Raw genomic sequence first — 19536 nt, 5'->3', positions numbered from 1 at the left:
CTGTCGAGATCTGATGGGGCTGGAGCCATCTTCTCTGCCTTCTAATGGGAGGATGGAGTTCATTCTAGCAGGGAATCAGTAAAACATGGCATAGAAATCATAGCCTCATCCATTAGTAAGACAGTAAGCATTTATTGAGTGTCTTCTGTGTGCTCTTTCTAGTCACTGGGGATATACCTCATTCAGGGAACTGCCATTCTAGCTTCATGAACACGGAGAAACAGACAAAATGAACTAAATGAGATCATTGCCAGCACTGTGTGCCATGAAGAATGTGGTGGAGGATAGCTGGGGAGCTACTTTAGCTAAAGTAGGCAGGGAGAACTTCCTGAAGGAATGAAATCTCAGCCAGGATGCAAATGATGAGAATGGGGCAGCCATGGAAAGGTCTGGGGAAAGAGCTTTCCAAGCAGAAGGAACGGGAGTACAAAGACAGTACAAAGACAGAGCCAGTGGTGAGCCTGAGTGTGCGGGGAAGCCATTGGAGGGAGTTAATTAGGAAAGAGATGATCTGACTTCTACTTTGAGTTTGTTGTGGCTGCTGTGTAGAGGATGGGCTGTGGAGGGGCAAGAGAGGGAGCAGGGAGACCAAGGAGGGGAGCATCATAGCCTTTCAGTTGGGTGAAAGATGGTGGTAACTGGGACCAGGGTTGTGGCAGCAGGCAGTGAGAAATTATTGGAATCAGACAGTATTTTGGAATTAGAGTCAATAGGGCCTACTTATTTTAGGATAGTGGTGTGCTGGTAAACCAGCCAAGGGTGGGAGGGAGGCCCTTGTTGGTAGAGCTTGCCAGTTTCTGTGATGTAATATTCCCACCACGGCTGGTTTCAAGCTACCCATCTGGCCAGTGAGTGATGCGAAGTTAGCTCTCATGAGCTGGTGCAGCCCACTCCAGCACACCACTGGGTCAGGCCATGGAAGATAGAAGCAAGAAGGACTGAAGAGCATTCCATGGCTTTGGTCTGAGCACCTGGGTAGATGGGGATGCCATCTACTGAGGTAGGAAAGACTAGAGGTGGAAAGAAAGAGCCTGGGGCAGTGGCAGGAAAAAATGGTTTTGCTCTGGCCATGTTAATTTTTAAATACACATTAGATATCTGTTTTATAAGTTTTGGGCACTTGCATCCTTTATGTCATTTAAGTGTCAGTCCTTTCAATAACTATGAATTTGGTGGTTTCTTCTCCATTCACAGAACAATAAACTGAGGATGCAAGGGACCAAGACACTTAACCAAGGTTGTACAATTAGTAAATGACACAGCTGGATTTGAACTTAGTTGGCTCTGACCCTGCCCCAACAGCCTAATCATCACCCACACTGCCCTCCAGAAAGCATCCCACTCTTAGCTTGATGCTACGTGTTTGGGATTTAAAAGGGGGTCTTTAGGACGTTTTGGAACAGGCTTTATACCAGAGAAGTAATCACAGAATGGTTGCTCAGAGACCAGACTCTGCCCTTTGATGTGTTGTGTGGTTTTGTTTTTTAAGGGGTGTGGCAGGTAGGGAAAGAGGAAGGTGGGGAAGGGAAACTGTTTGTTTCATTTTGTTTTATTGGCCCATGTGGTGTGTGTTTTTAGAAAAAAAAAAAAGAAGAAAGAGAGAAATGTAATGGCTTTAGACAAGTCTGCACACCCCCGCCGCTGCTCCTGGGCTCCTCCATTCCCTGCTGTCTCACCACCTGCCCATCTGACACACGTGACACTTGCTTGGCTCAGGAGGCATCCAGTGTCCCCTGCTCTAGAGGAGCCCAGGTGTAGTGGCCTCCACAGGCAGGCTCTTGGCTTCATCCTTGCACCTCAGGGAGTGAGCACCTGGTTCCCACCCTGTCTGTAGGCCTGAGCCGGTCACTGGGGCCTGGGATGCATTTGATTTGCACTCTCTACTGCTCCCTTCCTGACCACTGCCAACTACCTAAGACATCACTGTGCTTCAACGGTAAGAGCTGTGGTCTTTGACCAGGCGCAGTGGCTCATGCCTGTAATCCCAGCACTTTGGAATGCCAAGGCAAGAGGATCACTTGAGCCCAGGATGTCAAGGCTACAGTGAGCCGTGACAGTGCCATTATGCTCTAGCCTGAGTGACAGAGGAAGACCCTGTCTCAAAAAAAAAAAAAAAAAAAAAAAAAAAAAAGAATTGTGGTCTTTCCAATTCTATACATACTGAAGCAATCCCACCTCTTTCCCTGGCTTTATTGGTATTATTTTCCCTGGTATTATTGTTATTATTTTGCTTACATAATGAGGCTTGGAGGCATTGTTTTCTGTCTGCAGCCTTTTGGCCTACCTTCTGGTGATATGTTCAATTTAATGGCATTCTTCAGCATTACTAGGCGTGGCTGGAGCTGAGTGGAACCTGCCATCAGGTAGTCTGAGAGAAGCAGACAGCTGCGTAAATGGCTGTGTCTGCCTGGATCCCTTGGACTGAGAAGCCTCCATTCCCTGCCTGGGCAGTGCTGGGCTTGGTTACCTGAAGAGGCATAGCAGGATTGACAGGAAGGTCTCACCCCACGGTTGGCATGACCGGATAGCCCTGAGCATGATGCCAGGGCTGATGGCACTTTGCAGAGCCAAAAAGGGAGGCCATCCTGCCTCCGACTGCCTCTGTCTGCACAGTTATATGTTCCAAGTGCAACCAGAGAGGAAGGCTTCCCCAGGCTTAGCCAGGGCCACTACCAGGCCAGACTGGAATAAGCCAAGACATACTAGAGAGTGGCAGGGTTTCTCCTGGCATTTCCGTGTATGTACCTCTTTAGTAAAAGATGTTTGAACTGGTAACTCTGTGTATATGCACATGTATGTGTATATATATGTGTGTGTATATATATACATACACATATATTTATTTATTTAGATTATGTATATTAAAATACATAAATAAAAATAGAAAAATAGAAAAGTTAACTGAAAGTTATCATGATTAGAAATGTGATGTTTTCTTCCATGCCCCTATGGATCCTGACCCCCACCTTGAACGTGCCGGCCCTGAGCCAGGAGTAGGAGCTGTAAGTAACTGCATCTCTGCTTCCCACCAGGGCAATGGGAAGAGCTTCGTGGTCAGAAAATTTGGCTCCAAGCCCCAGTTCTGCTAACTCACTTGCAGCATGCTGTGGGCACATCTCCTGGCCACACTGCCCCACTTCTGTCAGGTCTGCATGAATGTCACTTTAAGACCACCCTATGTAAATTAGCACCCCACTGTTACTGCCCCTTCACTTACCCTGCTTCATATTTCTTAAAAGTGCATAGTGCTACTGATGTGTGTGTGTATGTATATATGTTTATTTGTAGGTTTGTTGTTATATATGTTTGTTAGCTATCTTTACTCGTGTAAGCTCCATAAGAGCAAGGATTCTCTTTTGTTCTCTGCTGTGTGCGTGGTACATAGTAGGAGCTCAGTAAATATTTGTTGATTGAATGAATTAACTTGGTTTTATATAACCCAGTGCTACTTAGTAAACTTTTGTAATGGAGGAGAAATGAAAAAGACATTAATGCTTGAAAGGAGGATTTGGAGGGTAGAGGCAGAATCATTTTGAGGAATATCTGCTTTGTATAGTGGATACCATTGCTGTTTTTTTTGTTTGTTTGTTTGTTTGTTTGTTTTGAGATAGAGTCTCACTTACTCTGTCACCCAGGCTGGAGTGCTGTGGCATAATCTCAGCTCACTGCAACCTCCACCTCCCAGGTTCAAGCCATTCTCCTGCCTCAGCCTCCTGAGTAGCTGGGATTATAGGCACATGCCACCACGCCTGACTAATTTTTTTTTGTATTTTTAGTAGAGACAGGGTTTTACCATGTTGGCCAGGCTGGTCTCAAACTCCTGACTTCAAGTGATCCACCCTCCTCAGCCTCCCAAAGTGCTGGGATTACAGGCATGAGCCACTGGGCCGAGCCCCCATTGTTGTTTTTACACCTGTGAAAACAAGTACTGGGGACCAGGAGCTATAAGTAATTGAATCTCTGCTAACAACCAGGCACTGTTCGTGGATGGATGGATGGATGGATGGATGGATGGATGGATGGATGGATGGACGGACGGACGGACAAATAGTTAGAATTTAATCTTCACAATAACCCAGTGAGATTAAGTTTCATTGTCTCCATTTCACAGATTAAAGAACAAAACAAAAACACAAAACCTTGAGGCCCAGAAACTCAAGTGTATCTAATTCCAAAGTACCTAAAACCGTGACTAACAGAATGCAGGTACCCAGTGAGTGTCTGTGGAATGAAAGAAATCCCAGCTTGTTACACTCTTAGAACTTCTCAAGCTTTTCCACCAAGTAGCTTTTGTGGAAGAAGACGGTGAGTGTGTGCCCAGGAGAGTCAAAGGGCATTGCCTGAAGCAGTTCACCTCAAACCAGAGTTGTGTTTTTTTTTAACATCTGGCTTTTTATTTTAAAAATCCATGTAAATGTCTGTATTATCCTTCATATGGTGAAACAAACTCCTCCTGTTTGTTTTACAGGAAAAATGATGCTTTTGATCATTTGGTCACTTATGTTACATAACTTTAAAAAAAATTCAATGAAAGCTGCTGCTCTGCATTTACTGCAGGAGTGGCATGCTCCTGGTGTGAATTTTGTGCACCTACGAGGTGTCCAGCCTGGTGTACAGTGACCACAGTAGAGGCTGCTGTAGGGCCTGGTCTCTTCCATGCCCCTCAGTGGGATCTCGTGCCATTTGCCCCCTGTGCAAACACAGGTTGTCCAGAGGAAGCGGGACATTCACCTCCAAGCCCCAGCCATCTGTTGTTTCAGGCCTGGATAAGGGCTTCACCTGGGTGAATGGGGCCTTCAGCAAACAGTGCCTCACCTGGTCCCCTGATAAGGGGTTACCTCTCCAGCAGATTTTATAGCTCTGCCCTTCATCCATAATCAGAGCGTGGGTGGGGAGAGACAGAGTATGAAATATCCCTGAAGCTATTGGAATAGCCTTTATGGTTTGTTTTATATAAACCTGTGTTCTGGTGTGGTATGTGAAACAGACCGCTGAGACTCAGCCCACCAGACTTTGATGTCACATAGCTAAGGGCCCCTTTTCTGGTTCATGTTTCAGTGACTGGGTTTCTGAGCATCTTCTCTAATGTAGGGGTCTAGGCTCCAGGATTTCCATTGACTCACGGATAATGGCTTTGTGTCTTTGCTTTCCTCTTCCTGGAAACTGAGTTCAGGCATGTCCAGAGTCATGTGTGGTTTAAAACTGGAAGGGCTCTTAGAGACCATTCAGCACCTTGCATTTCTCAGATAGGAAACTGAGGCCCAAAGACAGAAAGGGAGGCTGCACCCCATTGTGCTCTGTCAGTCTGCAGCCTCTCAGCCCAGGGCTGTGGAGTTGGTGCCCTGGGTGTCTGTCCCGGTCAGGAAACAGCTGAGGCTTTGTTCAGCGTTTCTCATCTAGTTAATCCCCACGTTGTGGGTATGTCATATAGCCAGGACCCAAAGAGAGGAAGAGATGAGGAGAATGAGGATGTACAAGTCCCAAAACAGGACGACATCATTACCTGGGCAGTGTGGCTTATGCTTTATGTGAAAGACTCTGTTGGTCCATGCTCAGACTCAGCCCAGCCTACCCCATGGCCAGGTCCAGATCTTGACTGGCAACTCACCTCCCAGCCCTCTGAAATCCACCGTGGGGTAGGCTCAGAGCACACTCATCCTTACCCAAGAAAAGAACTCCATTCAGGACTCTGCCCAAATGTCACCTCTTCCAAGAGGCCTTCCGTGACACCCTGTCTCAAATAGCAGTCCTCATCACTTGCTGCCCCCATGCTCTGCTTAATTCTACATTTATTACCACTTTTCCTTTATTCATTTTCTCTTTTCCTTTTCTACAATATGTGTTCCCTGAGAGCCAGGTCCGGGTCTTTGTCCCCAGCACCTGGCTTGTTCTCTGTGAGCAGGGATTGGAGAGACAGTGGAACAACTGGGAGTAGCTGGGGGGGACAACTGGGAGGGACTAAGAGAACTGGGAAAGTGGGAGGGATGCATGCGGTCAAGGAAGAGAATGAGCACCCTTTTCTGAACCACTTAAACAAATCTGAATGCAGACTGTGTTTGAAAAGAGCTGCTTCAAGGAGCTCATCTGTGATTCCTTGAAAAATCACCAGGCTTGGTATTGGGCACTGGCACCTGAAGTCAAGGGTTTTTGATTCGCTGGTGGTCCAACCTGTATTTCCCAAGGGACCTTTACTCCTCTGAGGCTCAATATCCTCTCCACCTGGCAGGACAGGGCCCTTGGCAAGGTGGAGCCTGGTCCCAGGAGAAGGTGCACCTCCGTGACAATGTCGTCCCTGGGGCCACCTGCCAGTGCTTTTCCCATCTAGTTGGCAGATCAGAGAGAGAAAGAGAATGTGGGGGCTGGGGGGGGGGCGCCCAGACCATCTGGTCCATTCCCATTTATTGCAGATGGGCAAGTGGGACTGATGCCTAGAGAGGGTAAAGGACCTACCTAAGGACACATAGCAAGGCGTTGACGGATATCTGCTTTAAAATGTTTTCTTTACTATTACTCATCTTTTGATGCATCCTCCCTCCTACAGCCTCTCCTACAAAAAAAAAAAAAAAAATCCACAAAAACTTAACAAGAGTTTCCTAATGCTTGCTGTAACATAACTGACCCTCTTGAGCCTCGTAGCTCTGAGAAGTTCGTGGATCTTCAGAAATGCACCCAGTAAGATGAATAGTATTTCTGTCTAGAGAGAGTGGTTCTAATGAATCAGGCATTTCCCAGGTTCATATCCTTTGGAATTCTGGTTCTGTGAGCTTTAAATTTGTGTTCTATACCTCCTCTCAAAAGAGCTGTAAGGTCAAGTAAGTGTAGAAAATGCTGCCTGCTACAAAAACTCTTGGAGAGACACAATGGACTTTAGCATATTAAAGGCTCTGAGAAGTTCTATAATTAAGAAAAATCCAACAGCTCTTTTTGTGTAATTCAGAGTTTCCCACACTTGTTTGACCTCAGAACTCTTTTTGCATGAAAAACTATTGGCCTCTCACAGAGCTGGTCTTCCTCCAACCACAGACCCAACAGACCACTCACACAAGGGAGTACTCAGCACTTACTTGTCATTTTATACAGTTATGGCTTTTTGTTTTTTCAGTATAAAATACATTGGAAAAAAAACATGACATATAATAGGCTTCCTCAAAAGGGGTTGGGGTGAAGTGCCCTCCAGCTAACTTTTTACTTCTTATAACCAGAAAGACAAAAGACAGCTTCACGAAGACATCTCTTCTTCTTTATAACCTCGTGATTCTATTTTCATTGTTCTAAGAGCCTATAGGCTATTTCTATTTTGTGAGTACAACAAAACATGCCCCTTACTCAAATGGCTTTCAAGACAGGCCAGAAGGACTTCACCATAAGGAAAATGCATCTATGACACTTACGTAGCTTGGAAGGTGGAGTATCATTACACTAAATGGATTTGAATCCTGCCATCACCAGGAATCATTACTTAATCTAGCTGTGTCTGTTTCCTCATCTGTAAAACAGAGTGCTCATAGTACCTGGCTAAAATTGTTTTGAGGATTATATGAGATCTGTGTTTAACATTTAGAATGGGTTCCAGTACAAAGCCAATACTTACCTATTACTGTTATTATCATAGAATGAGAGCTCTATGTAGGCAGTGACTTTGTTTTGTTCACTATTTGCATGCCCCAGTGTCTAGAACAGGGATTAGCACATAGTAGGTGCTTAGTAAAGTTTGGTTGGATGAATGAGTGAATGAGAAAATGAATGGAAGGTCTTCTATGTATGGAGAGCAACACACGTTTCTGAGAGTCAGATTCCAGCAGAGAAGGCACCAGATTAAAAGTGAGCTGCTTGCTGTAGGCCAAGGCTTTCGCTTCCTCTGCGATGTCCTCTCTGTGTATGAATGAGAAGCCAGTGCCCAAGAGGATGCAAGTCATGGTGTGGAACTCAGAAGCAGAGCATGAGGTGATTTCCTGGAAGGTGATGGTGTCATCTGAATGTTTCAGGCCTCGAGGTTCCAAGCTTGTGGATTTCTATTCCTGGTTACTACACGCAGGCCTGTGTCTGCCCAGCCAGAGAGTTGCCAGCATGAGAGTTGCCACCATTTACCCTTGGAGCCTCCCAGCGAAGATGCTGCCTGTGGAGCTGCTTTTGAAGGGGAAGTGCTTCTAGGTGTCTGAGGCAGGCTGAGGGCCCCTTGGCCACCTTGACACTCTTGTTCCCCAAAGGCTCCATGTCCCCTTGTCTGTGGGTTGGCACCACATAATGGCATGCAAACCCTTGGCCTGCTGATGTTGATTTTACCTTCTCTTGAGGGAATATAACCAAGGCACTGGACCAAAATAAACAGCCCAGATGCTGTGCTGACCCAGCTCTGCTGGGAAGTATTATATTGATTTGGCCCTAGCCTCTACCTTCAGTAACCTCATCTCTGCCTGAGGCTCCTAAGCTGGGAGGTTGATTCACTTCTTTCCTTGGCAGTGTGTTCACCCAAATACCCACACCCACTTTGTTTATATTCCTAAAGAAGCCAGCGTTAGTTATTTTTAAGGACTGTGAGTGGCCCTAGGTGCCCAACCCTCCTGGTCTGGCTGGAGGTAGGAGATGACACCCCAAGGTGAGTCTACCTGTGTCAACCTCTCTGGCAGGAAAACCCAGTAGCCACCAGCCTACGGAATGCGAAAGGCCTGAGCAAACACTTGTGCAGCCAGCCAGGCTCATGGCCTTGGCCCTCTGACCAGAATGCCCTTAGGCTGGGGGTACTCATGGTTGGTGGGGTGGGGCAGTTCAGACTGATCTCCAAAGAGGGGATTGACAGACATGCTCAGGGCCTGCAGCTGAATACTGTCTTTAGGGAAGTGCAGCTGGAAAGAGGGTTTAGCTGTGATTCAGCCAGGCTGCAGTTCCTCAGCCTTGCCCAGGAGGCTCTAATAGCCAGTTTGAGGAGAGCTCATTGAAAGTCTGCATGAACCCATGAACTGTTTCACAGTTGACCCAGCTTTCCAGTTCTGCAGCTTCCATTTTCCCCAGTCCCTAGGTTGTTTGCTTCTCAAATCCAGGGAGTCTTCTCTGAGGGTACAAGCGTTTTTGAGGGAGTGTGATTCAGAATGGGACCAGCCCCTTCCCCTCTGGTCCCTCCCAACTCCTGTTCCAGTGACCACATTGGTCATGCAGGGGGCCCTTTCCAACTCAAAGATCCTCCAAGAGAAAACATTCTAGCATTAAAAATTGAGGAAAACAGTCTATCTCTGTCCCCCTGGTCATCTGCCTGGGCCAGAGAATCTGTTTCACTTGAGGGGTGGGCAGTGTGTGGCCATTGGGAGCTACACTGCATCTGGCTAGTTAATGTTGAGCCACCAGCTGCCTGTGAAAATGCTGTCTATGTCTTTCTTACCCCACAGCTCCTTGGGGAGTTTAAATAAGGTGCTGTGGCACTTGAGTTCTGCAAAAGACACCTATTTGCTGACCAGGCAGAGATGCTTAGCCACAGCTCACAACTCTGAGGGTGCCGTTGGAAGAGGAGGAAGGGGCATGGCATATAAAGCTCATGCCCCCTTGAAGGCTGATGATTGAGACAAGTTATGTCTTCTAGCATTTGACTCCCTCAGAGAGATTGCAGGACTTCCCTCTGATTGCAGGTGACTCAGTCCACTCAGATCACCCAGAAACTTGATAGAGATTTAGAATCTTAAAGAAGACAGAAGCTTAGACACAGCATGTAGCCCAGCCCATCAACAGATGAGGAAGCTGAATGCCGCAGGGATTACAAGGAGGTAGGTAGAGCTAGCAGAACTGAAGGCCAGCGGGACACTACGCAGTCCAGGTGAGGGGCTCCCCTGCTGCAGCCTGTGCCTGTCTACCATTTCCCTTTGGCTCCTGGCACCTGCCTGGTCAGGTCTCCTGAACATCCCCTGAGAGCACACACCAATCTGACAGTGGTTCCTAAAGGCAGTGCTCCTAGGGGAATGCCCACTGAGAGGGAGGCTTGCATTTAACATGGGACTTTGGTGGAAATGCAGAGTGTGTCCTGTCCTCCCAGGCCTCCCTGGATAATCTTTCAGGACTGTCCTGCTGTGCAGCCAGCAGCCTCTGTGTCCTTACTCTGCTGGGATCACCCAGCCCTGCCTGGGAGCTAAGAGAGTGGCCTGGCTTGTAGGTAGCCACTTGCCCTTTGGATTAATATGAATATGCATGATTCTGGCAGGAGATAAGATATTTATCTTATTTATTTGACATGCGTGGATTTCATGGCTCTATGTGAAGTAGGAAGGGAAATGGAGTGGTGGAAGTTGGTAGATGGGCATTTTATGTACACGACTTGGACCTTTATCATTTGAAATTTTCACAAAGGGGAATCAAGGCTCTCCTGTTTTCACTGAGATGGTGATTCTTTGAGTCATAGCCTATTTTGACTTGGAGAAGCTGGGCACCAGGTCTCCACTCAAGTTCAGGCAGTCATTCTTGGTTTCACTTCTCAGGTAAAGAGACATGTTCTCCCATCATTGCTTCCTAGATCTTTCCTAAAGATGGTGAACCATTTGACCTTTGCTGGCAAGTCCACATTGGTCTACTATGAGGGAGAAGAAGTGAGTGGTGTGGGCAATTCTGGCTGAAGTTTAAATTGCAGAATTGAACCTTAGGCATGAGTTTCAAAGTAGATGTGTTGGGGAAAAGAGAGCCTGGGTTAACTGTATCTTTTCTAGTCCCATCACAAAACACAGACACACACACACGTACAGAAGGAGAGAGAGACGGAGAAAGAGAGAAAGAAATCATTCAGTTTGAATCCATAGAATTGACCCTGGGAGGTAGATTAGAAGACAGAAAGGGAAAGTGGAGGTGGCTTTCTTAGGAGCTTTAGACATTTCCAGGTATGACTTCCAGATAAGTCTGAACCTCAGTGTTCTAGGCCAACCCAGTCAGTTCATATTGACCAAGGTCAGAGAGACAAAGTACCAGTCTTTGGTCACCCTGCAAAAAAACCTGACTCCAGTCCAGTGCCCGTTTCAGTCTACTATGTTACGTCTTTCCTAGAGTGACCTTTCCAAGCTGGTCCATGGCTCACCAGAGCAAATTGTTCTCATAGCATTATGGTTACACCAGCACTTTGTTTCCAAACGCAGTGATCCTCTGTAATTACCAAATACCTATGGCTCTGAAGGACTTTTGAACACAAAGGCAGACTCACCAAGAGAAAACAAAGTCTCACCACCATTTAAAGTTTTCAGATTCTGAATACATTCTGAAAATGGCAGTCAGAAGTGCTTTAGCCAAGGGCCATGTCCCAGGAGCATGTAGGATTGTGCGTTTGGATATCTGTGTCTAGCTTCATCACTTACTGCTGGGTGATCCTGGATGAGTTTCCTTAATTTATCTGTGCCTCATTGCCCTCATCTGTAAGAGGAGAGTTATAATAGAACTTAGGTCATAAAATTTTTGTGAGGATTAAGTGGAATGCTGTACATGAAGTACTTAGCACATTGTTTGGCACAAAATAAGTACTCAAAAAATATTTACTATCAGTATTTTATTCTTTTGTTTTCAGGTAAGTCTCTCTTATAATTATACATGCTATCAACCAGTGCAAATTAATATGGTATCAAGAATATGAAGAATCAAAAGACTAAAGAGTAATAACATTAGCTGGTGTGGTTTATGCAGTCATTCGTTAAACAGATATTTATTAAGCACCGTCTATGTACCTGACATGGAGCTGAATATTGGAGTTGAGTAAGATAGATGTGGTCTTACCTTCATGAACCCCTCCTCTTGCAGGGGAGACAGACATTTAATGAGTAACTACAGCTGTGCAGAGCAATGCCACAGGGTTGCCTGCATCTGAAAGAGGAAAGAGAGGAAGGAGAGAGGAGAAACCATGCATTCTGGTGGCCACCCCACTACTGCAACCAGAAGAACACAGCCATCTCCCTGGAAATCATTCTGTATAAATTTAACTCTAGGGGGAAAAACACAGCCGGTCCATTTCCAAACTGGAATTCTCCCCCCATGTGTTTTTGGGAAGCACAGATGCCTTGGCGTTTTCCCTCTAACAATAACAGAGATTGTTCACAATTATGAATGGTTTTGGTTGACTTCAGCTCCAACAAAACCATGAATCATTTCATAACTTCTGAAATTGCAAAGAAATAACAAACACTCTGGCTCCAGAAAAAAAAAAAATGGACACATTATGAAGCACAAAGTCATCTAAATGAAAATGTGAATTCTTTTTTGTTTGTTTAGCAGCTGCACGTTGCAAGGCCAGCTGGCAATGGATAAAAGACCCGAGTTAGTATCTAGGTTCCTGGGGTACCACTTGTACAGTTTCTTCTGTGGGATCCATAAGCAGCCATGATATAAACTTCGTTCTCCATCTTTCTCAAAGCTTTGGGCTAGCAGCATTATTTCATACATTTTACAATATTCTGAGGAAGTGAGGGTGAAAGGAGGTGCTTGGGCTGAGGCTTGTGACAGAGGGTCTCCATCATGGGTCCCATCATAGATCCCACTTGCCCCACACACATCTGTGGGATGACTTTTTTTTTCAGCAGGTCTGCTGCATCCTCCTGATATCTGGCCACCAGATGAGGTTTTCAAAATGTGGGACCAAAAGGATCAGGCTTCCCCCAGTCTGTGACAGCCTCTGAGGTACCAACAGGGCCTGGCATTGGAGCAAGGTTGGCTACTCCTTCTCTTCGCTGTTAATCCAGAAAACTGCACCCTTTCCTGAAGGCTGGAGGCACACAGCTATCCTTGATTGCAGTCAAGTCTTGCCTGTACATGAGGCCAGAGGCACAGCGGGTTCTAACACCTTGGGGCTGAGACCAGATTGGAGAGTGGGGGACAAGCACATGACCACAATGCCACAGTCACAGAGTCTTCCTCCCCACCCTGTTAACTTTGTTTTTTCACGTTAATAATGTCAGCATGGTGGTGGCCACCCCAATGCTGCAAGAACATTTGTTGAAAAGACATTTCTTTTAGAAAACAGGCTCGGGGGAGCAATTGTTTCCCCTCAAGTCTGCCTCCACTCCTGATCTCTTTCCACGCTGCAGGGTACACAGCAGACAGCAGTAGACTCAGGCCCATTGGCATAGCATGTGCTTCCCACACATGCATTTTTTAAAGTAATAATTTTGTTACACAATTATTGCTTATTTCTCATAGGTAGTGTAGGATATACAGACTTTAAAATGGAAGAAAATAAATATAGCCTGTATTTCTATTACTCAGAGTGAATAATAATTCGCATTTGGGTATATATGTTTCTAGACTTCTTTCAATGCATGCGTATGTGTTTTTAAACGAAAGCTAGTATCAAACTGAACACATAATTTTATTGCCCCTCTTTACTCTCACTGTACGCTCTGAACATTTTCCCATATCTACAAATATAATTGCATATCACTTTGTGCCCTGCAGACATCTCTGTAAATTTCTGGAAGATTTTTCCTTTTGTGCCCTTCTCCCTACCATCAGAGATGGAGACAATAGAAAATACGCTTCACTGTCACATCACAGACTCACATCTTGAGCACTGATGTAAGTTTTGCACTAGCCCATCACAGGCACTCTGCCTGAGACCCTTCCTGCTTTAGCTGTGATTATGAGCGCCCAGTTCATCAGCCAACTCATTGCCAAGGTAGAGCCTAGCTCTGTAAAATGCCCACCAGCTTTGGCACCAGGAAAACCATGCAAAGTTGCATTGATGCTACTTACAAGCCCCAAATAGGTGGTCTCAAAAGAGAAAAAAGACTTATGTTTTAATAAAACTCCCTTTAGTAATTAGTTGCTTTAATAAAAGGCCACTTGGGTCACTGTCTGCCTCCCCAACCTAGACTTCCTGCAGTTGGGAAAAACTTTCCAGGGACAGAGAGGGTTCTAGGGACACACTGGTCAGGCCCTGTTCCCAGCCGCTGAGGGCACAGAGACTGACAAGGCACCACCCCATGAGAATGTCTGTACTCTTTTGGAGCCTACATCTGTAGGCGCTGAGGCATCACATTCTTCAGGTTCTAATGAGGAATTATTTCAGTGATGAGTTGTAGAAATAATCATTTAATGTTTATGATTCTGAGGAAAATTTAAGAATTTCTGTATTCAGAGCATATTGACAAATGTGGCAACCACTTCACATAATCCACACACTAGATCCTTGTAAATGTCATTGTTATCACTGGAGCCTCAGCTATGGTTGTCCTTCCCAAGCTGGATGAATAGGACTGCCAGTTATTCACTAAAGATAGAGATAGCACATGGCTTCTCTTAGTCCAGGCTGCTGGGCAGAGGCTATGGCATTGCCTTGGGGTAGGGGGTGCAGGTCTCAGCAACTATCCTTGAGCCATTCAAAAGGGAGTCCTGTCTCCACAAAGATGCTCATAGGTCAGGCTTTTCAGTCAGAAGAACAACTTGCAGTTGTTTTCTGGGGCCACAGGAGATGACTGGATGGGTAGGTGGTCTGGAAAATGAAGAAGCAGGAGGCTTCACATAACACACCCGGGATTTAGGATGGGGACACAGTCAGCCCCAGTGTAATGGAGATGGGAACTCTTCCTCAGGTGTGTCTGAAAGCCACCTCAGCAGCCTCCAGGGAAGTGTCTTCTCATTGGTCTCAGCTCAGTGTGTAGAGGGCTCGGGAGTGGTTAGAGGCAGGCTCATGCAGACACCGTTCCCTGGACTATGCTTGTCTGTATGGTCATGGAGGGATTTTTTCTGCCTCCCCACATCCAAATTCAGCTTAGCAAACTGTCACTGGGCACCCGTGCTGGTGCCTTGACTCTGGTATCTGGCTGAGGAGGCAATGTGAAGACCAGGAACTTCATATCCCAGGGTGACAGCAGTTTTCAGCATCTTTCCTAGAACTGCTTGGTTTTTGAACCATGGCGCTGTTTAATGCTTTTATTGAGTGGTGGGTCCCGTATGTGTATACATTTGAGCTTGTCAGTTTGACAGCATTTCTTCTGTTGTCTTGAACTTTTATCTGAGCCTCCTATCAGAATCTAATTTTTCCCATTTCTCTCAACCTTTGCCAAGTCCTCCATGTAATGCCTACACAGGATCTCAAGAGGAACTCCATAGTCTGATTTGGGTTTAATTGGTTGGTCTTAGATTTCCCCTCCCTCTCCAGGCTCAGGGTGCCTCATAGCTGGGCACTGAGGGTGACACACTTGTGAGCTATAGAGCGGGCTGGGGTGTTTCTCCTCATGCACGGTCACCCCTCAGAATGCATAGGATGCTTATAAAACTAGAACAGGATGAGACTCTGTGGGATATGGTTTGATTTACCTCAGCTCGGGAAGCCCACCCCTATGGAGAAGGAGAAGGCAGGAAGAAGCCAAGGGAATGACGGTCAAGTCCAGGATGCCTCCAAGGGGACAAGTGCTCCTTCCAGGAGGTGGCATCAGCACCATCCAGCTCTCTCTAGGGCTCTGTACTCTCTGTGTACTTGGTGGCCCAGGCTCTACTTCCTGCTTTGTGGAGTGGGACCTTGAGAACCAGGCAGTCCTGCCACTGCAGCCCAAGGGGAACATGCAGTTCTTTGCCACAGGCCTTACAGTGCTCTGATGCTGCCCCTGTGGAACTTTTCCCAACCAGTTCAGGGCACTTTGAGGGGCACAGTGATGCTGGGAGCCTGTGTTGTGAGTCCCACTGCTATCCAGGGAAGGCCAGCGTGAATGAGTAGCAGTGCTGGGGAGTGAAACATCACATCTCAAGCCCTGTCAGGCTCATGTGCGGCACTAGCGATGCAGCACTGACTGCACACAGCATGCCACTCAGTCACTGAGGAGGGGAAGTGAGCCCCTTTTAGTTCTCTTCCAGTGCTTCCCATCGAGTTGTGGAGAGAGTCTCCATTGGGCACTAGGATGGCTTAATATCCCTCTAAAGTTTGCCAGTCTTTTGAAACAAGAGTCTTTTATAGGTTTGTTTGCATTGTATTTGTTTTTGTGGTTATCTCCTATTTAAAGCAGGTGATACCATTTAAGGCAATGATGTAAAATTTCCTTTTTAAATAATAACAAATAATAATAATATTTGTTTCCAGTGTATAGAATTAAACTACCAAGCAAATGAAGCATAATGGTATAGGCTATGGCCAAAAATCATGAGGGTAATCATTGAGTGACTCAAGTTTGAGAAATGCTGAACCAGACCTGCTGCTTTCCGTATCCTGCAGTCTAGTGTCCCTTCGTGACAAGGCGTTTGAGAAGGTATTTTGATTGAGTTTATGTTTATACCACTCACAAAGAGCTCCCAGTTACAAGCCTGTGGGAGCTGGGCATGAGCAGAGAAGCTGTGCTGCTTGCTGACAGAAACTGGCCTGAGCTGCAATGGAAAGCTACACTGGGAAGATGAAAAGTCCTGGCCTCAGAAGCCCTGTACCTGGAAAAGGGCTAAATCCTAGGGTGGTCACTGCCAGAGTTAGGGGGTGCTGTGTCATTCATTCAACCCACTCTCCTGCCAGCCCAGGACAGCCTCTGGGGCACAGCAGTGATAGCAGAAATGCTAATAGCAAACATGCATTGGACTCTCACTGCATTCTGGCACTTCACCTGAGTCATTTACTTCTCATAATGCTGAAAGGTAATAGTGGTAGTGGTAGTAATAAGGGAAGGAGAAGAAGGAAGAAGATAAAAAAAATTAATATTTATTGAATATTCACCCCCAAATGATCTATAAATTGAACGGATTAATCCCTATCAGAATCCCAGGTGCCTTCTTTGTAGAAATTGACAAGCTGATTCTAAAATTCAAATGGAATTTCAAGAGATTCAGAATTGCCAAAACAATCCTGAAAGAGAAGAATAAGGTAGGACTCACACCTCCCAATTTCAAAACTTACTACAAAGCAATGATAATCAATACAACATGGTACTAGCAAAAGAATAGGCATCTAGATCAATGGAGTAGAATTGAGAGTCCAGAAATAAACTTACACATCTATGACCAACTGATCTTTGACAAGGATGTCAAGATCATTCAGTGAGGAAAGAATAGTGTTTTCAACAAATGGTATTGGGACAACTGGATAGCCACAGGGAAAAGAATAAATTTGGATCCTTATCTCATGCCATATACAAAAATTAATTCAAAATGGATCAAAGACTTAAAAGAATAAAAACTGTAAAACATAGGGGTAAATCTTCATGACTTTGGCAAAGCATTCTTAAATAAAACATCATAAGCAACAAAAGAAAAACAATAGATAAATTAGACTTTATCAAAATTTAAAAATTGTATGCTTTAAAGCAGTGGTCCCCAACCCCTGGGCCACAGACTGGTGGGAACCCACCAGGCCATACAGCAGGAAATGAGTAGCAGGTGAGTGAGCAAAGCTTCATCTGTATTTACAGCCACTCCCCATTGCTCCCATTACCGCCTCAGCTCTGCCTCCTGTTAGATCAGAAGCAGCATTAGATTCTTATAGGAATGGGAATGCTGTTGTGAAATGTGCATGCAAGGGAACTAGGTTGTATGCTTCTTATAAGAATCTAATGCCTGATGATCTGTCATTGTCTCCCATCATCCCTAGATGGGACCATCTAGTTGCAGGAAAACAAGCTCAGGGCTCCCACTGATTCTACATTATGGTGAGTTATATAATTGTTTCATTATATGTAACAATGTAATAATAATAGAAATAAAGTACACAATAAATGTAATGTACTTGAGTCATCCTGAAACCATTCTGTACCCCCCAACCGCAGTCCATGGAAAATTGTCTCCCATGAAACTGGCCCCTGGTGCCAAAAAGGTTGGGAACTGCTACTTTAGAGGATATTATCAGTAAAGTACAAAGACAACCCACAGAGTGGGAAAAAAAATATTTGCAACTCATGTATCTGATCAGGGATTTGTATCCAAAATATATACAGAACTCTTACAACTCAATAATAAAAAAACAACCTAACTTAAAAATGGGCAAAGGATCTGAATACACACTTCTCCAAAGACAATATACAAATGACCAATAAGCACATGAAAAGATGCTTGTCGTTACTGACCATCAGGGAAATGGATGGAGAAAAAAAGTAGATTACTGGTTGCCAAGGAATGGGAGGGAGCCCAGGAGGGTAAGGGGTGACAGCTAGAGGCTACACAGTTATTTTTCTTTAGCAGATATATGTTCCAGAATTGACTATAGTGATGGTTGTACATATCTGATCTGTGACTATACCAAAACAAACTAAATTGTATACTCTAAATAGGGGAATTGTATGACGTGTGAATTATATCTCAAAGCTGTTGAAAACATTTATTGAGCTCCAGGCACAGCTGTAAGCATTTTACGTATATTAACTCATTTGCAGTCACCCTCTGAGGTAGGCCCTATTATACGAATATCACCATTTTGCAGCTGAGGAAACTGAGGCAGAGTTGCCCAGGGCACTATTAATATCTCCTTCTAGTGCATAAGGACAGTGGGGCACGGAGTTTAGAGTTTGTGTTCTGTCTGTGGTCATACAGCGGGCACAGTGGAGGCAGAATCACTGTGACCCCAGACCCCCACTCTTGGCCACTCGTCATGCTATACTATAGGGAAAGCAAAGGATTCCCGCCCATGGGGAGCTGTAGTCTACTTGAGCATAGGCACATAAATGGGAAAGAGGTTGAGAAACTGTCGGGATAACCACCTACTAATTTGCTCTGAGACTTTAGTTAAGGCACAGAATTCCTGGGCCTCAGTTTCTTGCTCTTTTAAACCAAGTCTTAGACTGGATAAAAGAGGGCCCCATCCTGGGGTTCATGAAAGTAGTAATGCTGGTCTATGGATAACCCTTAGCATTTAAAAAAAAAAAAAAAAAAAAAAACCAACCTAACATTCTATTTGCATTCAGGCCTGGAGAACACAGAGCATCTTTGCTCTTGGCTGTAATTACACCCCACCAGGGCAGTAACCCTGGTTACCTCCAGCTGATGAGAAGCTTTGATTCGCAGTCACGTATCTGACTCTGCTTGACAAGAAGAAACTGGATCCCTCATTGCTTGTTCTGGGACCACTTGCTGGGGAAGGCCCCTCAGGTCTGAGGACTTCCGCTGCTTGGTCAGACTGAGATTCTCTAAGGTCATTTGAACCCCTGGGACTTGCCCTCCCTTGGACTCCCTGGCTTTCTTCTGGTCACTTGGGTCCCAGCTATTTTTTCCACCACAGCCAGGGTTCCCTGTGGCTGGCCCAAGCTAAGGTGGGTGTGCGAGGTGTGCCTGGCCAGCACAGCCAAGCTGAGCAAATGCGTGTGCTGTCAGGAGCATGGACGGGGCTCCCGGTGCTCAGAGCCCACCACCGCTTCTGCTGTTCCTACAGGCAGAAGGCAAGGCCCGATTCCCACTGAGTAACACCTTCTCCAGTCGTGCCTGGGGAGCTCTGCAAATAAACCAGATTGGGAATAGTCAGGGTGTGGGCTACTCATGGCCCCTCGGGTCTATCCAGTGCATTTCCTCTGGCACTAAATTTCAAAGAAAGTTTCACTAAAACATTTTCCACTGGGTAAAATTCATGCCTTTAGGATCAGCCTACACTAGAGTCGTAGGATAGCTAAGCCAGGAGAAAACCCTGGACAA

At 45.6% G+C, this 19536-nt stretch overlaps 3 protein-coding genes across 14 annotated transcripts in view; all 3 read left to right on the top strand.

Annotated features, from left to right (window-relative positions):
* The window catches only part of LOC126943900 (metallothionein-2), an 894508-nt gene that overhangs the window by 497502 nt on the left and 377470 nt on the right, over nt 1-19536 (top strand). The window contains exon 1 of one of the 8 annotated variants that reach the window (XM_050773136.1): nt 6365-6368. The exons of 6 other annotated variants lie outside the window; for them this stretch is intronic. The gene's annotated coding sequence lies outside the window, so the exon portion shown is untranslated. Of the gene's footprint in view, nt 1-6364; nt 6369-14279; nt 14295-19536 lie in introns of those variants that run through there. One more of the 8 variants, XM_050773129.1, reaches the window with a different exon arrangement.
* Nucleotides 1-19536, top strand: part of MT3 (metallothionein 3) — an 892117-nt gene that overhangs the window by 516247 nt on the left and 356334 nt on the right. The window contains exon 1 of one of the 4 annotated variants that reach the window (XM_050773155.1): nt 9154-9157. The exons of the other annotated variants lie outside the window; for them this stretch is intronic. The gene's annotated coding sequence lies outside the window, so the exon portion shown is untranslated. Of the gene's footprint in view, nt 1-9153; nt 9158-19536 lie in introns of those variants that run through there. 4 annotated transcript variants of the gene reach the window in all.
* Nucleotides 1-19536, top strand: part of GNAO1 (G protein subunit alpha o1) — a 166469-nt gene that overhangs the window by 30445 nt on the left and 116488 nt on the right. The window lies entirely within an intron of this gene.

Source organism: Macaca thibetana, chromosome 20, assembly GCF_024542745.1.
Source record: "Macaca thibetana thibetana isolate TM-01 chromosome 20, ASM2454274v1, whole genome shotgun sequence".
Taxonomy (NCBI): Eukaryota; Metazoa; Chordata; class Mammalia; order Primates; family Cercopithecidae; genus Macaca; species Macaca thibetana.
The sequence above is the reverse complement of the archived record's forward strand: the minus strand, read 5'-3'. Positions and strand labels throughout refer to the sequence as shown.